The following is an 18,530-nucleotide window of genomic DNA, read 5'->3' on the forward strand; positions in this document are numbered from 1 at the left end:
AACCGTGCAAGCCAAGGCTGCGGATAGAAAGTACGGTCGCTTCTCGATCGTTCCAATGTTGAGATTCTTCAAGGCCAAGGTGGTGCCGGCCCTGATTTATGGCATGGACGCAATGCCATTGGCCCCGGACTTTATCTGGGAAAAATATGAAAGCTACTTCTGGCGGTCAGTCCTAGGTCTGGCGAATTCCACCCCTATCGCCTTAATAAGAAGAGAACTGTGTTTACCATCTCTCTTAGTAACAAAAATGAGAGCAAGCCTTATGTTGTACCGGAAAGTAATCAACACGCCTGAAGCAAAAGTTCTGGACCTCATCAGAAAGGAAATCCAGAACGGCGACAATTGTATGCTCTCCATCTGGGAAGAACGAAATCTGACCATCCTAAAGGAACTGGACCTCAACGTGGAGACACTGATCCAAAACCCCAACAAAGTATCGAAAAAAATGCTTGAAGCGGACTGGATTAACACTCAAGACGTAGCCAATACTTATTCTCTGACAGCAAATATTCCAAGTGTTCCAATGAAGCTAGACGCGGTACGAGGCTATCTTCAGAAATTCCCTGATAAGAGGTTAAGCCGACTGTTCCTGAGGTTTAAATTAAATCAACTGAAAACAAATGAAATCCTGGCCATACGCAAGCAAGCTGAAACGAATATCTGTCGCTTCTGCAAAACTGAGAACAAAATAGAAACCACGAAACACTTGATTCTTGAATGCGTAGGTCTGGTGAAAGAACGACATCGATTCCTTGCAGACCCACTAAAGAACTACTCTACCTTAGACATGGAAGATCTATGGGCAATGCTGTCCGGTGGTAACAGGCGCTTTGTCATCTGAGTGACTTTGTTCTTTAAAGCTCTGAACTTGAAACAGATCGACCAAGCGAAGGGAAGTCCAACCCCCAAAGACATATAATAATCACATCACGTCGAAGTCCCTTCTTCTTCATCTGAGAATCAGGACTGAGGTCAAGTCAAGTAACGGAACCAAATTAGGATATGAATTCAAGGTCATAAGGACTTTCTATCTTCCTTTTTTGTAAAAATTGTGATACAATTAAAACAAAAAAAAACAAAAAAATAATTATGTGCATGGAACGGGTTTGGACTGTGTAGGGTCCTAGACACCGTAAACTACATCAACATCCTGAATATTGTCACAGATGCATCTGACCTGGTTATCCAGAATTGCATTAACTCTCAGAGTTTGAGTGCTGCATGTCTCCTGATAGGTGGTCTGGGGAAACGCACAACCCAGTGTGTGACCTAGTTTGCAGTGATGACATTGATGATTTCATATGTGATGTCACGCGTGATTTTAAATGTTTGTCATCAGTGTGCTCATCGGCTGTGTGAGGAATCTGAAGGCATCTCCAATTCTTTCCCAAATATATCCTCCTCCCAGGTGGTCATGACCCGCGTAGTGGATATTTGAGGGAGGATCACCTGGGTGGAGGAGACTTGGGGAGTGGGGATGAGGTACATGGTATGCCCCATTTCCCTTTTAGGACTCAACTATTCCCCCAGGCAGTTTTAGGGTATTAGCAATCCCTTCATTATTTTTCCAGAAACCCATCTGCTAATAAACACCAATCAGATGCTGAGACAATCTAGAGCCATACATCCTCTCTTCATTAACTCAGACATATGCAAACACCACTCTGGTACTGGGACGAGGAAGAGGCATGCTGAGTACCAAGACCGATTTTCGGTTGTTTTACCGTAATGGAATAAAATGGGGTAGAAAAGACCATAGCCGTTTTGGCCAAAAATGTTTTTACCATTACAGTAAAGCAACCCAAAACCAATAGTTAAGCTGCTCCCACCCACTCCCCCTTACTTACCTTGCGGCAGCACACTCCTTGTGTGCTGCCGACTCGTTCTGTCCCTCCGATACCTGTTCTTTTTGTTTAAAAAATGATTTATGCAAACGGATGCAGGGGATACCCCCGCAATTCCTGCTGACATTATAGTGAACAAGGGTGTGGGGAACACCACTACGGCCCGCTAGCCTTGTTCGCTATAATGACACTGAATGGGGGATTTTGGTCAAACTTTTCGGCCATACACATTTTTAGTAAAGCTGAAATTCGACCAGTTGTCCCATTCGATCTTTTATATTCTGTCTTTTTGGGTATTACCCCAAGACAGTTATGCATTAGAGGAACATTACCTGTATCTGAGGCCAAAGGGGTGGTAAAAATGGCTCGCTCAGGTGAGGCTGATGAGATTGCCTGTGGAACGCTTGCAGGAGAAGCCAGATGTGAAGTCAGGGAGACACGAGCATGAAGCGGCTAGGAGCTGCAGAGTCATTGCAGTGCAAGTGGATTGCGGTGGGAGCATTCAGAACATCTCCGGTGGCAGGGCTGGTCTGCCTACCCCCTACAGTCAGAGAGACTCCCTCTTCATTAAACCAAGGCAGCGGAGATCCTAGAGGAGAGGTGCGCCAAGCCGGGAGTAGTGGTACCCTCAGAGAGCCTGCCGATGCAAAGAACAGCACCCGGAGACAGCGTACCCAGTGAGTCAAAGAGGTCTGAATGACTCTGGGACGCTGTGATGTGAACCGTATGGTTTCTGCAGGTCGGATCGTTCATGAATGAGCCAGTGAACGTTCAGGCAATCACAATGCCGGTCAAGCTTGAAATAAACATGATTGATGACTATGATAACCTGAAGCCTGAAAGAATTGAATGGATACCAAACTGTAAATGAAAATTAAACTAACAAGGCCAAGGAAGGGCCAGGGAAATATTGAACTTTGAAAATTGTGAATATGCCCATGAGCAGGGTGCTAATTTCAAGCAGGAGAGTTAACTGGGAATTTGATGTTGCTTTATTCATTGTGACTGATTGAAATTAAACTTTTGTTGATTACCAAACCGAAAGAAAGCAAGTCTGATTGAATGCCAATTGGATTGAAAGGAGTTGATGAAGTGTCATGATCAAAAGAAACTGTGAACCTTTTAAACTGAAGAGAATTGAAGGTGTTACTCCAAAACCATGCGACAGATCTCTTTCAGATCCGTCAAGGGGAAAAAATTGTACAGAGGGTCCATGAGAGGGCAATGTTTCCTAGGGTAAAGGAAGAGGCCAGGAAAGAGTAACAGAACAAGGTATCCAAGACTTTAGGGAAGCTGACGAAACATCTGACTCTCCACAAGGTAATGGAAGAAGAACCAGAAACTCTTCTGGATGTAGCCTTTTCCCAAAGGAATGACCCACTGTTAGTTGAAGCTTTCCTAGAAAATACACCAGAACAAGAAGGCTGTGAGAAAGTTGGACCCTTTTTCTTTTTGAATCATGGGTTGGTGTACACGGGGGACACCACTCCAGAGGGTGTGGCTAGAACACGGTTAGTTATACCTAAAAACCATATGCAGGATGTCCTGGAAATAGCCCACTCCCATCGCGCAGTTGGTCATTTAGGGCAAACTAAAACCCAGGCACAAATTCTGTTGGCTAGAATTCATGCAAATATTAAGACCATTGTACAGTCTTGAGCAATCTGCCAAAGATCAGTGCCCATATGCCACCTCTAATACCATTACAACCACTTGCAATCATTGAGGTTCCATTTTCTATAATTGGCATGGATATTGTATGTCTGTTACTCACCAACTCACTGGCCGGGGCATTGGGAGTTGTACTTCAAGATTTGCCGGAAGGAACGGAGAAGGGCAGCGATCTCTCGGGATACGAACCATGAGCCGAGGTTCTACTTGAACCTAGGCCTCCTCAACTTGAAGCAGCTCTTTTCTATGATACACCCCTCTGCTGGATGACATACACAGACAGAGAGGTAAATCAAATAAGAGTGGGAACACGCGCACCGCCAGAACCCAAGCTGTCATGAAAAACAAACAGCCTAAACAAGGCTGGCAGTGGAAAGGCACTTTCAATCTCCTGATCCTCGCTTGGTAGTACCTTGATTAACATTGGCAGGGCTTGGAGGATTATGGTCCTAAGGGAAAAACAATAACTAGAATGACCCCCTTTATACTAGGAGAAGAGATAAGATCAGGCAAAAGAGTGTAGACAAGCTTACCACTGTAGGGATAGCGATGAATCTCTGAATGGCTAGTTTGTCCATTAACAACGGCGGGGAGAAAATAACAAACAGCAATGTTATTAAAGGTAGTTATCCCGGGCGGCACGAGGGTCGCACTAGATCTGGGCTGGTGCACTGGGTCTGCAGAGCGTTATGAGTGCATGTAATGTTGTGTTGTGGCAGTTAATATCCCTTTCATGGGGTCCTGGAGACTAGTAAATCTGGGTATAGAATGTTGGAGCAGTGTAGGCTGGCAATAGATGGAAGTATGAATATGGGCAAGTAAGCAAGAAGTACGTGGACCTCAAAATGGCAAAGAACTCAGGAATTCTGAAGATACAATGGTATGGTACAATGAAGGCTTACCGGGTACCTGGAAGAGGGTAGGGAATCTGTGAGGTAGTTCAAGGTCTGGTTGCGAATGGAGCTGTGATTGTAAGTGCCTTAGATTTGTATGCTGTTAACACATACTTTTCTTTCCAGGTGGGGGCAAAGTGAAATGTGGTGGTAGACTTTGTGTTTGTATGTTGTAAAATTCATTAAAATAAGTTAACCCTGCTATTTTTGAACATTGCTGGGATCAAACCCTGTTATTACTAGTTTAAGGATTAAAAAGACTACGAACTAGAGTGCGCGCCTGACCTTTTCTTTTTTACTTAATGATGCAGGAAGCCCGGGTCCTGGAGGCAGCAGCACCGGGGGTTATCATGCCCTCACTTTGAAGAGCCATATTCATGTTTTTTCCTCCTCCCCCAATTTGGGTAAGATGCGTGTGTTTGGAGGGGAGTTAGTTCCTGGTCTCCTGAACAAAACATGGTGCCATCCCTACAAAGACCAGAATTCCTTGAGACTGTAATTTAAAAAAAAAGCAATTGGCAGCAGCTGAATATAAACACAGCCTCCCTGAAGAAAGTTGGAGACTCGAAAGTACTTGGAGGAGCAGAACTACTGTGCATTTGAACTGGCAGTTGGGATTTAATCCTGGTATATTTTCTGAACATGTTGTGGCAGTTGGGATTTAACCCTGTTATCTTTGAATATTGCTGGGATCAAACCCTGTTATTACTAGTTTAAGGATTAAAAAGACTGGGAACTAGAATGCGCAACTGACCTTTTCTTTTTTACTTATTTTTGTAAAACGTGACAAACTGATAGAGGATATTTTGAATGTGGTGAATCCTCTGGGAAGTGTATTGACACAGTTACTATGAGAAGTTCAACATGGGGTGTCTCAACTGATGCAGGGGCACATTCTTTTGTACTTTGTGTTATCTGATATCATCCGTCAAATGATGGCATGGATCACACAGAGAGAAGTGGAATAATCCAGGATAAAATTACATTTGAAATGGCAGGGTGCGAGTCCCTTATGTATAGATGGAGATAGGATTTCTGTTATGTATTCCATATGTCACTGCAGAGTTGATTTATCAGACTAAATTGGTGCATAACATGGGTGTCCAGCAGGGAGACAAAAACATCGAAATTGTGACTCCTGAAATTATGGCTTTTCAAGCTGGGGGACCCAACTTGAATTTAGTACCAAAATTGGATACTTATGTGACTATTAAGATACAGAACCACATTTGTCCCGGGAAGTTATTTGTACCTGAGGCATCAAGCCTCCATTTGTGGCTTGGGGGAGATCATAGTATTACTGAAGGGTGTGAAGTGTCTATAAGTAACCCAAAACATGTTGCGTTGGTATATGCCAAGTTATTAAGCACAGGTGGCTGGTCAGTACTTGCGTATCAAATTTTACAGTGACCCGCCTCAATCATGGTTCATTTCTTATCAAGCATTTGCAGTACAGGGTGTAGAGGAGGAGTCAAATATCGTACCAGAAGCTCTGCCCCCATGTTGCCTATATGTTGGGAACCGGAAATTGCGACACGTGCAGCACCAGTGAGGATGCCTGTACCGCAAAGAATTCTTGAAACAAGGTATCAATTGAGAAAACCCTATAGGCATTCACAAAGTCTTCTGGACAGAGTCCTTTAAGAAGTGTGAAAATGAACGAGAAAGAAGACTAGTGACGTCATCCAAAGCCATTTTACACTTTTACAGATGCTGTAACGCAAGTAGACAAAGTGATCCTGAGACTGTCTGCTGCGTAGTGAATAGATTGCGGCGATGCGGCAATGTATATACATAGGAATGTATAGAATTTGGATGTTCCATGATGCACTTTAGCAAGGCTTGAACCCCGTGAATGGAAAGGGCTTCAGTGTGGCTGTTAGGCAGAATCATATGGAGTACCCTTTGGGAATACTACACACAATTAAGACTAAAAGTACAATTTCACCTTTGGTACAAGCCTGAACTACACAGTAATGTGGTAGCAGTGGCTGAGCAGCCAGATTTATCTCAAGAGTAAAGTGAGCAGTAGAACAGGTTGCACAAAGGACCAACAAATACAGTGATTCAAACAAACACTCAAGGTTTCTTGGTAAAAGAATATACATTTATTTACACAGTCATTTGGAAAACATTCCACTAGTAAGAGCAGCTCAATATCACAATCTAATATACTACAATACACAACCAATCAGTTTCTGAACAAGTTCAGCTTCCCTGAAGTGGGAGCAAAATGGTAAAAAGGGGTAAAAAGGCAAGGTTATAAGAATCAACAGCACAAATACTTTCATAGGCAGGGCAAAGGGTTTCAGTTCACTACAACCTCCAATTCAATAGGCCTGGGCCAAAGTCAATGGTTCTGAGTCTTGTATAGGAAAGCACAGTTCTGGTAGTGAACGGTTAAGTCTTTGCCATGGTACTTAGAGTTTGGTCAGATGAAAAGTTAGATGTTGGTTTAGGGAAAGACAAGCCTTCGGAGTCTGGAAAGTTTCACAAACTTTCACTGCGGCCGAACAGAGTTCTGCATCGCACTTGCACAGTACCTTGTAAGTGAAGAAAAGCTGTAGCTGAGGCAGTTGTCCCTGGCAGTTCCTACAGATCTCACTGTCCCTGAGCTTCAGTCGTGGGGACAAGAAGGAGGGCATAAGGAGGTTCCTGTGCTGTCCAGGGAAGAGGGCAGAAGCTTGACAAAACGTCGGTTTAAGGTGTGAGTGCCTTAAAGTCCACCAGCTGGTTTCCTTCCCCCTGGCTATCCGGTTTTCAACAGCACTCTGAGGAAAATTTGACCAGGTTGGGGATGGTGTTCAGGTAGCTTATGAGTTGGTTGTTCCCCACCAAACTCAAAGGAAGAAGTTAACCTTGAAGGGCTTCTCTGTCGATGGAGTTTCAGGCAATTCGAACCTGCAGCAGGGCTTCACCGGTGGACCAGGAGTTTCAGCAGTCATCTTCCTTCCGCTTGTCTTCAGTTCTTTCAAGTCCCAGAGACTCCTAGAAATCCAGCAAAGTTGCTGGTGGTCTCAAAAGGTAAGGGAAATTAGCACATTCTTGAGAATTCTCCCTAATAGTGGCGCAGTTGGAAAATGGCTAATTGCGACGGAGAATTCAAGAGAGGCTTGGCTGGCCCAGCACCAAGAGTCGAGGCCACTCTGAGCCTAGTTGTCTGTCAAGTAGCTACATGAAAGTGAGAAAGAAACAGACCTCTATTTGAGGTGGGATGAGAAAAGACTGGAAGAGTCCAGAGTTCATCATGTAATAGTATTATTGCAGCAAAGAGCTCGAAAACATAGTCTCCGATCGCATGGTCAGATGAAAATAGACTTTGGGTCGAACTACACCGAAACCGGAAGATAAAACCATGCCACACTCCTTTATTCTCAGGCACAGGGAGCTTCTGCAAGGTCAAGTTCAAAGCCTTAATTGAATAGTGATGATAGATGTTGGGCTGATTGGGTGGGGAGGCATGACCAGGCTGACCCTCCCAGCACCTGGGGTAACCATCCTGCATGCTGCTAGTGTGTGGAATATTCTGGAAGGGTACAAGCGTGCCAACCAATTGTAGAGGGCCACGTAACAGAGAGCTCTATAGTTTGTATAACCGATGAATCGTTGTGTATTTTATGACAATGAAGATGACTTGCACTAGAGGAGGACTTTGTTGTCCACCTGATTTTAGAGACCCAATCACAACCCCCATTAGTATGGAACATATACCTAGATGTTCCCTGTAAGCCTATCACATCCCCAAGTAGGTTTTTGTAGTTTGCCATGAAGTGTGACGTCCATGATGATGAATTTTGACTATACAAGTTAGGTTTTTTTATGAAATTCATCGAGATTGTGCTTTGCGACGTCTGTTGATGTCCGTTGTAACTCCCTGTTTTAGACAATTGCAAATAAAACAGCACTGAGTTTTGCCAACTTCCTAAGTCAGTTGGATTATTGATGTATGAGTAATTTCTGCATCACCACCCATCTCTAAGTATTGCTGCCTTGTCTTAAAGGACCCAGGTCTATGGGTTCAAAGGTATTTTATGACTGGCCCTAAAAATACGGTGGTGATAGTAGGTGGTTTAACATTGTTTCACATAGATGGGGGCATGTGGGAAGGTAAGATATAAAATAATGAACTATTCCAGAAAGATACATTTCCCATTGATCCCGATATTGAATATTTGTTGAGACATAAAAAGGTTCACACGATTAAAATGAATGTGCAAAAGAATAATATCACTATGGGTGATGTGGTTTTGACAGAGATAGAGGATTACACATGGGGAAGATGGACAGAAAAGGGTTTGGTGATTATAGCTGTGTCCATAGTATCATTCTTGGTATGGCTAATAGTGCTTAAGGTCAAGTTACACATGATGATGTTCATAGTGTTGGCTGTTGAAAAAGGAGAATTCAGTTACATGACGGACATGTGTTTTAAGGCCAATGTTAGTTCAAATCTGCTTTACGCGTGTCTTCTTATGCTTTTGTTTCTGGAGAGGCCTTTATTTATTTAGGACCTTACAGAAACAAAGGGGGGATACATGTAGGAATAAGTAGGGTGCATGTCAACCATGCAAGAATTTTAGTAGAACCTCAGACTCCTATACAAGCTGTATGCCAGTGTACAAATGGTGATGGTGTTTCAGCTGGTGTGTGGCTTAGCACTGAAGAAAGACATTAATGAGAATCATACAAATCAAAGAATGAGCAAAGCATAGCATACCATAGCATGACCGTGTAGTGTAAGTGTAGGGCCTAACAATTAACTTAACTAAGTACTTTCCACTAACCATTAATGTTAACAAACAAATCTATTAGTAATTAGACGCGCAGTGATGCAGAATTAGAAATAAATGCAGAAAATGTGACAGCTCAAACTGAACTGCAGTGTACGTGGCAGACAGTAGAATGCATTTTGTAAAAACTCTGTTTGAAAAGGAAGCTGAAGGAAACGGAGGATGAAACTGTTGCATGTTCATCCAGACCTGGAGAAAGAGTGCTGTACAGAGGTCATGGTGAAGAAGCAGAAGGAGTTTGGGAATCTGCTGCCCATGCTAGGTGAGGTGTTTCGTTGATGGGTGACCTCACTGCAAGGGGTGGTGAAATATTATACTTTCTTTATGAAGGGATAAGCAAAGTAGGACAGCAGGGAAAAGGCTGTAAAGGGAGTAGGGAGTGAGAAGGAGGGGCTTTCTGCCAACAGATGGAGAGAAGGAAGAGGTTTAAGAAAGAAGAAGGCAAATTGGAAAGTTTCGGGATGGCTGGTGACTGGCCGTATATGTGCTGAGAATCTGCAGCAGGAAGGAGGGAGGTGGGTGGGCTGCACTGGACTGCAGTAGCTGAGGGTGATAGACAGAACTCCTAAAACTCTTGGTAAGCATAAGTGTTAGGGAGAATTCTCTGTTTTAAGATGAATTTCCTAACCTACTGAGTCCCCCAGCAGCTTTGCTGGATTTCTGGAGTTTGTTTTTTTTCTCCTGCCAAGAGAGACTCTTTTTTTTCTCCCACTCTTGGACATGATTTGTGGTGTTCCTTTGACTGTTAATGTGTTTTATGGGCTATGGGGTCCTTTACTCCATAGGGTCTCATGTGTTTTTACTATGTGTGTTACACAGCACCCTCCGTGCAGTGACACAGGGGTGTCATAGTGACACCCCACCATAGACTCCATACCCTGGGACTGACTACTGTCTCCCAGGGCATGTAAAGTCACCATTTGCTTTACTAGTCCCAAATTATGAACAGAAACCAGTACAAACCATCATATTGTGGACGCACTGGTCGGGGCAATTCGATTGCCCCGGGGTCTGTTAGTCGAGGGGGCACGTCTCCGTCCCCCCTGATCAAGTTTTGGCTGGTGGCAGTGGATATTACTTTTTATATTCGACCGTGAATATATCTCTATGGGATTTTCCCATTGTTCGAGGCTACCAACTTTAATTATTTCATTCTCATAGCCTCGAACATACCGCCGGTTTATTTATTTAATATTAATTTGCCGGTTGGTATTTTTTGCCAGAACTCTATTCTAAAATGGCGTTTGTGTTCTCTTCTGTGACTCCAACCCAAGTCGAGCCCTTTGTTCCACTTTTTGGCGTGCTTCTCCACAGAAGCCTCCAAAAGTGGTGCCACTCTGTCTGGGTACCACAGGGGGTGAGGGAGGGGGTTTAGGCACCCTGGACTGAGTTACCTTGGTCACTCAAGTCGCACTCTTGTGTGATTGGCCCAAGTGGTGAGCCGGCCGGCTCACCACTTAGCATGTTTGATTGACAGCTAGGCTGAGTGAATGGGGGTATGCTGTATAAAAGCAGGGCTTTTGGGACTGGAACTTCAGAAGTCGCCACAGGACCTGAGAATCCGACGAGGGAGAAGCTGAGCCGACCTGCTACGACGACACCACTGGTGGAGCCCTGCGGAACCGACTCACCACTTCCCGATGACAGAGAAGATCTCCCGGCTGGAGTGTCTTCTTCCCCTGACTGGTGGGCACAACCAGTTTATCTTCTTTTCCTCGCATCTCAGGATGTTTTGTGGTCGAATTGCCCGTGCCAAGCACCCCGGCAACCGGATAGCCACTTACCACTGGACCGCGAATAAAGGACCGCTCCTTTTAACTGAGAACTCCGCGGATGGTTTCTTCCCTGGCAGTGCAACGGACTCCTGTCTTCCTCCCCGACGAGATCCTCTCTTCCCTGGACGAAACACCGACTTGCATCCGCTGCCAGGAACAACTGCCCCCGCTGGAGTATTCTCACCACTTTAAGGTACCGTGTCCGCCAGGCCTCCCTTTCTAAAGATTGCTAGTTGCTAGAAGGTAATAATAATCCCTTAACCTTCTGGACAGGGCTGGCCGCCTTGACCATCTAACTGGTCCCTTTCTTTTGGTCCAACTCTTTCTGAACCTTTTCGAGACTTTTGTGCACTTTTCAACCGTGTGACCTTGGACACATTTCGTTCTGATCCTCTTAAAGTGGATCCGGCTTTCTGAACTCTAACTTCACGGTTTGATTCTGCCTTCCTCTCTTGCTGTGTTCTTGTGAAAGTGTTGGGATCTGTTTCAATTTATACTCTGCCTTTCTCTCCCTTTTAAACCGAATTATTAGAGTGCCATCTGCGTTAAGCGCTCACCGCTGTCTGAAAATAAGTGGGGCTTTACTTAAGACTTGTCTAATATTCTTTTAAGGGAGTGTATATCTTTTAGTGACCGTGATTTTGAACTGCTTAATATTAGTGCCTGTGTGTTTTATTAGATGTGGTTTTAAATAATTATCTATTTTACACCAAGCTCTGGTCAGTGTTTGCTTGTTCTACTGTGTTCTTTTGACCTATTGTGAATACTCTGCATACTGCCGAACTCTTCTTGAGGGAAGTCTGACTGCTCAGCCACAGCTACCAAGTGAATCTGTGTGGTACAGACTGCTACCAAGTGGGTTTACTGCCAAACACCTGTAGTCTTAAATCTTTTGTAGTGGTCCCAGAGGGAACTGCACAGGTTCCTGCCTAACAAGTGATAAAATAAGCAAAATATTTAAAAATAATGACTTCATGCAATGGGATATAAAGATGTGTTCTCTGTGTGCGGTTAGTCACTTGCAGGCTTGCGAAAGTATCCATTATATACAGCACAGATAACTCTACATCATCTGTCAAGTTCTTTTGTGGGGAGTTTGGTGTTAGAAAAAAGTGACTTCAGAGTGTATTCGCATTTGCTGAGCTGTCTACGAATGTATCAATAAATTAAATCTTCCACGTTCTTCTTGGTACAAAAGAGACATTCACGTTTGTATTTTATTAATGTCTGGTTTCCTTGTACATGAGTGTTTTATGTTGGTCCAGGTTTTTCCAACTGTGTTGATAAACCACATTTGGACTCAGTCCTATTTTGAACAAATCCAGATAAAAGCCAAAGAGCGCTATTGTAAAAACTGTGTGTGGCCTAACATTATGTGAGTATTCTTTCATAATATAAAGGGTTTTGTGTTCAGCACTGCACTACGTCTGGGATTGTAGCCAAGAGGACCCAAATAAAAAGGACAGAACAGCAAGCTAGTTTCCCATGTGTTAGATGCATGCTTTTGGTGGAGGTGACCTGGAGATATAAAAAAAAAAATCTACAGTCCCTCTCTGGGACCGGCCCCTGTTCTTGTGGTTTCTTCAATCGGCTCCCTTTGAGCCCCTTGATCTCATTGATATCAAACACTGAATGCTTAAAACTGCTTTCCTGGTCACGATTACGTCGGCACGATGGTTGGGGTAGATCGGGGCTCTTCTCTGTCATCCCGCTTTTCTCAGGGTTCTCCTGGATTCTCTAGTCTTGTGGTGTGATTCCCAGTTTTTGCCTAAAGTGGCCTCAGAGTTTCATTTATCTCAGGTTATGGTCCTCCCTGCTCTCTTTCCAGACCCCCTTTCCCCAGAGGAGGTGGCTTGGCGTATCTTTGCAGAACAGAGGCCTTCTGGCGGTCTCACAGCTTTCTGCTGATTTTTGGGGTCACCAGGCAGGTAAAAAGGCATCTGTGGTTTCTATCAGTCACTGGATAAAGATGGTTATCTCCATGGCCTACCTGGCATCTGGGCTTTGATTCCCCTGCGGGCCCATGGGTGCTCCATCCGGGTATGGCGGCCTTCTGGGCTGATTATCAGGGTGTCCCTCTGCACAAGATTTGCAGGGCTGCTACTTGGGTGGAACCGAATGCCTTTATCACTCACAACTGAATCAGTGTTGGTAACCCCATGGATAGTTCCTTTGGAGTGGTCGGTGCTGTCAGTGGCCCAGCTGTGACTGTTGGTTCCGTTGCACAACACATTTGTGGTGTTACTTCTCTGATCTCTTGGTTGTTGTAGTTCATTGGTCCCTTCCATTTCTTGCTGGCTTGGATATGCCTCATAGGTAAGTACTTGGAGGAGGAAGAGGGATGTGGAGGTAATGCTCCAATCACTTACTGGTAATCTTCATTACTCCTAGTCCTACTCTTCCTCATAACAATACTGCTGACCCTCCACGCCCTCCTGTGTTGTGGACGGTGTCATGATCTGTCTAGACTTACAATGAACTGAGGATTGTGGGTAGGTAGGAGGTATATACCTCCATAAGAAAGAAAACAAATAAAAAGTTCCCATATGGGAGGTGGAGCCTCATAGGAAAGCACTAAGACGAGGAAGAGCAAGACTAGTAGTAATGAAGATTACCGTAAGTAATCAGAGCATTCTTCATCATTCAATTATGAGATTTTTATGTTTTACTGTTAGTAGATTGTGTTAAGTGTCGGTAGATTTAACCTTAGAGTGGCTGTGAATATAAATGGGAATACACAACTCCCCAATAAACAGCAACACATTAAAGTCTATGTGATGGAGTTGTATCCGTTGTACACAGCATAAATGCACAGCATTATGTGAAATAAGGTAGACCATTTCTTGCATTTCTCATCTTTTTCAGTAACTTTATTTAACTGATTAGGCAGTGTATCAATGCAGTACAGTGTGCATCAAAACAACCTTCACTCATAAAATGTTCTGCATTTTATTTAACTTTTTAAGTACCGCACAAAATAGAATGGTTTGTCTATAGGATCATTTATAGAAATAGTATTTTGTGATCAACTAAATGATTACCGTTCAGGCTTGACAACATTTCTCCACAGATGCTGCAACTTGGCCGCCTCACGTGTGTAACTTTTTTTTAGTTATATTAGTTTAGTTTTTTGGGTTCAAGAATGTCTTTTTAACTTTTCTCTAAAATTCTTGTTTTGTTAATACACAAGTACATATGTCTGTCTGCTCTATTGAGCAATTCCGATTCGGTAAAAGAAACAGTTTTTTTTCATGTGTGTTTGAATTTGTTTAAACATTTGCATACATAATGTTTTCTATATTTTGACAAACTTTCCTTTTAAATTTAATTATGTGATCATTTCTCCTTAAGTTTTCAGCCATCCTCGCTCTCCCCTTGTTTTTTTTAAATCTGAGAGGCAGCTGAGGAACCTCGCAGGAGTTGGCCCCATGATCTAAAGCAACAACACATATCTATGCATTCACTGGGTGGTCAGCCCACTGACCAGTGCTTAATTTGTTGGGGTGTTTGCCGGTGGCCAACACCGGCAGTCTTTTTTGGGGACCGGAACATCGGGCGCACGTGCAATTCCTTTGTTTGTTGAACTTCCATGATCTTCCTGATCATTGAGTCATTCTGCTGCTCTCCTTGCAGTTGCAACTTGCAGGCCATGGCTGGCTGGCTGGGCCTTCAGCAAAACAACAGCCAATGAAAACCAACATTCTGTTACTATGCACTTTTGATGCATTCTGTATAGTAACACAGAATATATAGTTTTCATTGGCTGTTCGACTCCATGATGACGTGTGTGGGGGCAGGGGGAGTGAGTCACGTGTTATTGCAGAGGCAACAGGCAGGTCACGAGCACACTTGACTTGTTGAGGCGTGGCGTCAGTGACTCGTGAAAGCCTGCTGCCCTGCACATGTAGTTCCAACTTTGGTGTGTGCAGCCTAGTTTTGCTGCTGCAGGCAGCTTAAGTTAAACTGGGGCAGCCTGGGCAGGCGCTGGTGTTCAACAACACGGATGCGGTAAGTACTCGTCCTGATAAATTATTATAGAACACTCATTATTTGTCTGCCTGCCCCGCCACTGTGAAATGAATAGTATAGAAGCACCCACGGCGGCAGGCGGTGCCATAATAATGAAGTATGGTGGGTGGCCGTGGGTACCGTGCTGACCCGTGCTCCCCTCAGCCCCGTGCCCACCTCCCCGTCCCCCCCACCTTTGAATGTATTATGCGGCCGGTGGCGGTGTCATGTTGCTTCTTCTGTGTGGGCAGTGAGCATGGCTGTGCCGGGTGCCCCACTGCCCGTCCCGCCGCGGCCCTCCTTAGGGCAGGATTAGGCTGGGCGGGGCCGTGGCGCAATGCGAGCGGCAGCACTGCAGCAGCACTGCAGCAGCTGTGTGAATCAGTGATCAATAGTAACGGTAAGCGCCCCGGGGCTGCAGCCTAGGTTGCCCGACCAAGGCTGCAGCCGTGGGGCGCTTACCGTTACTATGTGATCAGATTCAGCCACACGCATTGACTCGCGGCCCGCTGAGGTTGCCCCGCGGCCCTCCGTAGGGCAGGATTTGGCCCAAGCAGGCCCGCGGGGCCGTGACACAATGCGAGCGGCAGTGATCACTGGGTTTGTGAATGCTGCCGGCTGCAGTGCGCAGCTTCCAGCCCCCGGAATGAGTGTGAAGCCGTCACTGAGGGGAGGTTTAGGGGGGAGTTGATCATGTCGCGGAAACAAAGTTGATTGAATCTGGATCTGGTTGAATATGGTACCCGCATTGTCCAGCTGATACGGTGCACCACTGTCTGTCTTGCCATACGTGGATGGTCTGTAAATACCAACGATATATATAAAGTCTATCTTGCTCTGTCCCCATTTACTGTTTGAGCACATTCCCCACCACTAGCCAGTTAAATGTGAGAACGTACTATATTATTATTTGGTACAGAGCTTCTCGGCATGGTACTTTTGATTTTGAATAAAAAAGCACAAAAAAATACTATGGTATCCCTGAGGTACTCACTGCACAAGTGTGTACTGAAAGGTCAAGGTTGATCTTATTCTTCACAGCTGTCGCTAATCAGTGGGGTCAAGATACTTTATGACTTGTACTACTTACCTGTAACCTTTGCCAGTTCAGTCAAGATCTTGGTTGCAGAGGTGGATTAGACTGCAATGTATTGTTTATAGGGATGATGGAACTGGGTACATTTCAGTTTTTTAGGAAACTATGATAGTGCTCCTGCAGTGGCAGGTAGGGGTTTGATTTATTTCACACTTCCTGTGTCTTGATGGCCATATGTTTTCCCACTTGAGTGATTATTGTTTGCTTGTTTGTGGAATATCACACCTTCCTATGATCTAGGCACCATTTGCAAAGTATGAATTCTAATTTTAGTATTTTGGGAGCCTCAGCCAATAATAAATACTAATATCATGTAAAGAGGTCTTGTATTATGAGGGGCTGACACTAGTGCTTTCATAATGCCCAACAATGGGCCTAATTGCCCAGGTCATTAAAACTGCTTCTGTCTGTCCCACAAAGAAAGAGCTAAAAATTGGAAATATTTGAATTTTAATGTTTCCAACCGGGTACGGGTTACTTTGTAAACCAATTTGCTTAAATAAATAAAAAAAGAGCTGATTTCGTATCTTATGCCACCACACTGCACTATATTTTTAAGCGAATCGAGCTGTGTTTGTAGATGCACACCCGTGCTGTATCGTTGTGGACTGTTGAGCTTGCACACACAGGGCCCGGTTCATGGAATATTTTGCACGGTACAAAGTACTTTTCATTGGTGCAAAGTGACTTTGCACTACCAGTAAACACCCTGATTCATGGAACAGTGCAAAGTGTCTTTTTGCCGTGCAAAGTGACTTTGCACGGCAAAAAGACACTTTGCACTGTTCCATGAATTAGGGCATTTGTTGGCAGTGTGAAGTACTTTGCATGGCAAAAAGACACTTTGTGCTATTCCATGCATCAGAGTGGAGCAGTGCAGTGTATTTTTGCAGTGCAAAGTGATTTTGCATGGAAAAAGACACTTTGCACTGCCAACAAATGCCCTGATTCATGGAACGTGCAAAGTACTTTGCATGGCACAAAGACACTTTTCACTGTTCCATGCATCAGGATTGAGCAGTGCACAGTGTAGTTTTGCAGTGCAAAGTGACTTTGCAAGGCAAAAATACACTTTGCACTGTTTCATGAATCAGGGTATTTGGTGGCAGTGCAAAGTCACTTTGCACCAGTGACAAGTACTTTGCACGGGGCAAAATATTCCATGAATCGGGGCCACAGAGATTTTCAATAGGATTGCACCATTATAAAGCACTTTTGGAATCCGGCGCACTGTCGTCGTGGAGGAGAGCCAATCAGCAGAGAGTGTGCGCGAAAAGCCATATAAATGTTTATTTCACGTTTTCAAAATCGGTTTCTGAGAGAAAATACATGACTGCCAGTTCTGTGGCCCAGTGTACCCACTGCTCCCTCCTCTCTCCCCTACCCATTACTTCACAATAATCCCTAGTCCCCCCAAAAAAGAGTTCAACGTTATGAAGGGAAGGGAAGGCAATGGCATCCCCCGTCCCCTTCACTCCCTTGTTTGATTTCATCAAATATTGCCATTCCCAGAGGATTTAAAAGTTGGTATGAATTCTGCAATTCCCCTCTCCATAGACGACGGTCGGACCTGATGACCTCTGTCCTCCCCATTTCTATAAGACTGCAAAACACTGTGGGGTAGAATAGATCTTTGCTGGGAGCCAACAATCTATAATGAATAAAGACCTACAGGTGCTCATCTCTGCTACCAGGAACATACCAGGATTCAGTTCCCTGCAAGCTGGCACAACCTGCAATGCCGCACATCTGGAGGTAGCATAGCAATCTGCAAGCTATATAAACCAGTATGTCCCAGGTGTTCACTGCTCCAATTGAAGGAGAACAAAGTGGGTAAAGTGTGGCCGACACCCAACCTATGGCCTAAATATGGGCACCCAGCACCTCATTGGCCACAGCATGGCAGTGGGGGGTGGGCATCGATTGCCAGTTGGGGGGGTCTCTTTTTTTCCCCCACTTAGGGCGTAGAACGTGTGAATGGATGCTCCCGACCAAGTGCAATTACAAGGCTAATAAAGCATTGCATTCCCGTTTCCATAGGAAAACGTGGGTTGTGTTTTTATTTTATTTAATTGTTTTTTTATAACGCACCTAATACCACCAGAGTTTGGTTTCTAAGCGTGGATCTGGGATTCAAACCTCTGTTGCTCTGTGTGGTCTTGCTTCCAAGACCAGCGCTTTGCCCCTGTGCGTGTTATAACACAAAGTTTACTTGGCAAGAGATCATCCTTTCACTTACCTGGACGTTGGGAGCTGTAAAAGCTGCAAAGCAACCCACAGCACTGCGAGTCTGTCACGACTCTTGCTGGCCGTTGCTTCGCTCCCTGGAGGGGGCGGAGCCTGCTGGAACCCACGTGATCCATCACGTGACTGCAAGGGTCCTTATAACGCAGCCGCATTCACCCTCGCGGCGTTGAGCCCGGCAGGGGTGGAGGGCGTTGGCTGTTGTGCGG

This window comes from Ambystoma mexicanum, chromosome 11, assembly GCF_040938575.1.
Source record: "Ambystoma mexicanum isolate Mex_15411 chromosome 11, UKY_AmexF1_1, whole genome shotgun sequence".
Taxonomy (NCBI): domain Eukaryota; kingdom Metazoa; phylum Chordata; class Amphibia; order Caudata; family Ambystomatidae; genus Ambystoma; species Ambystoma mexicanum.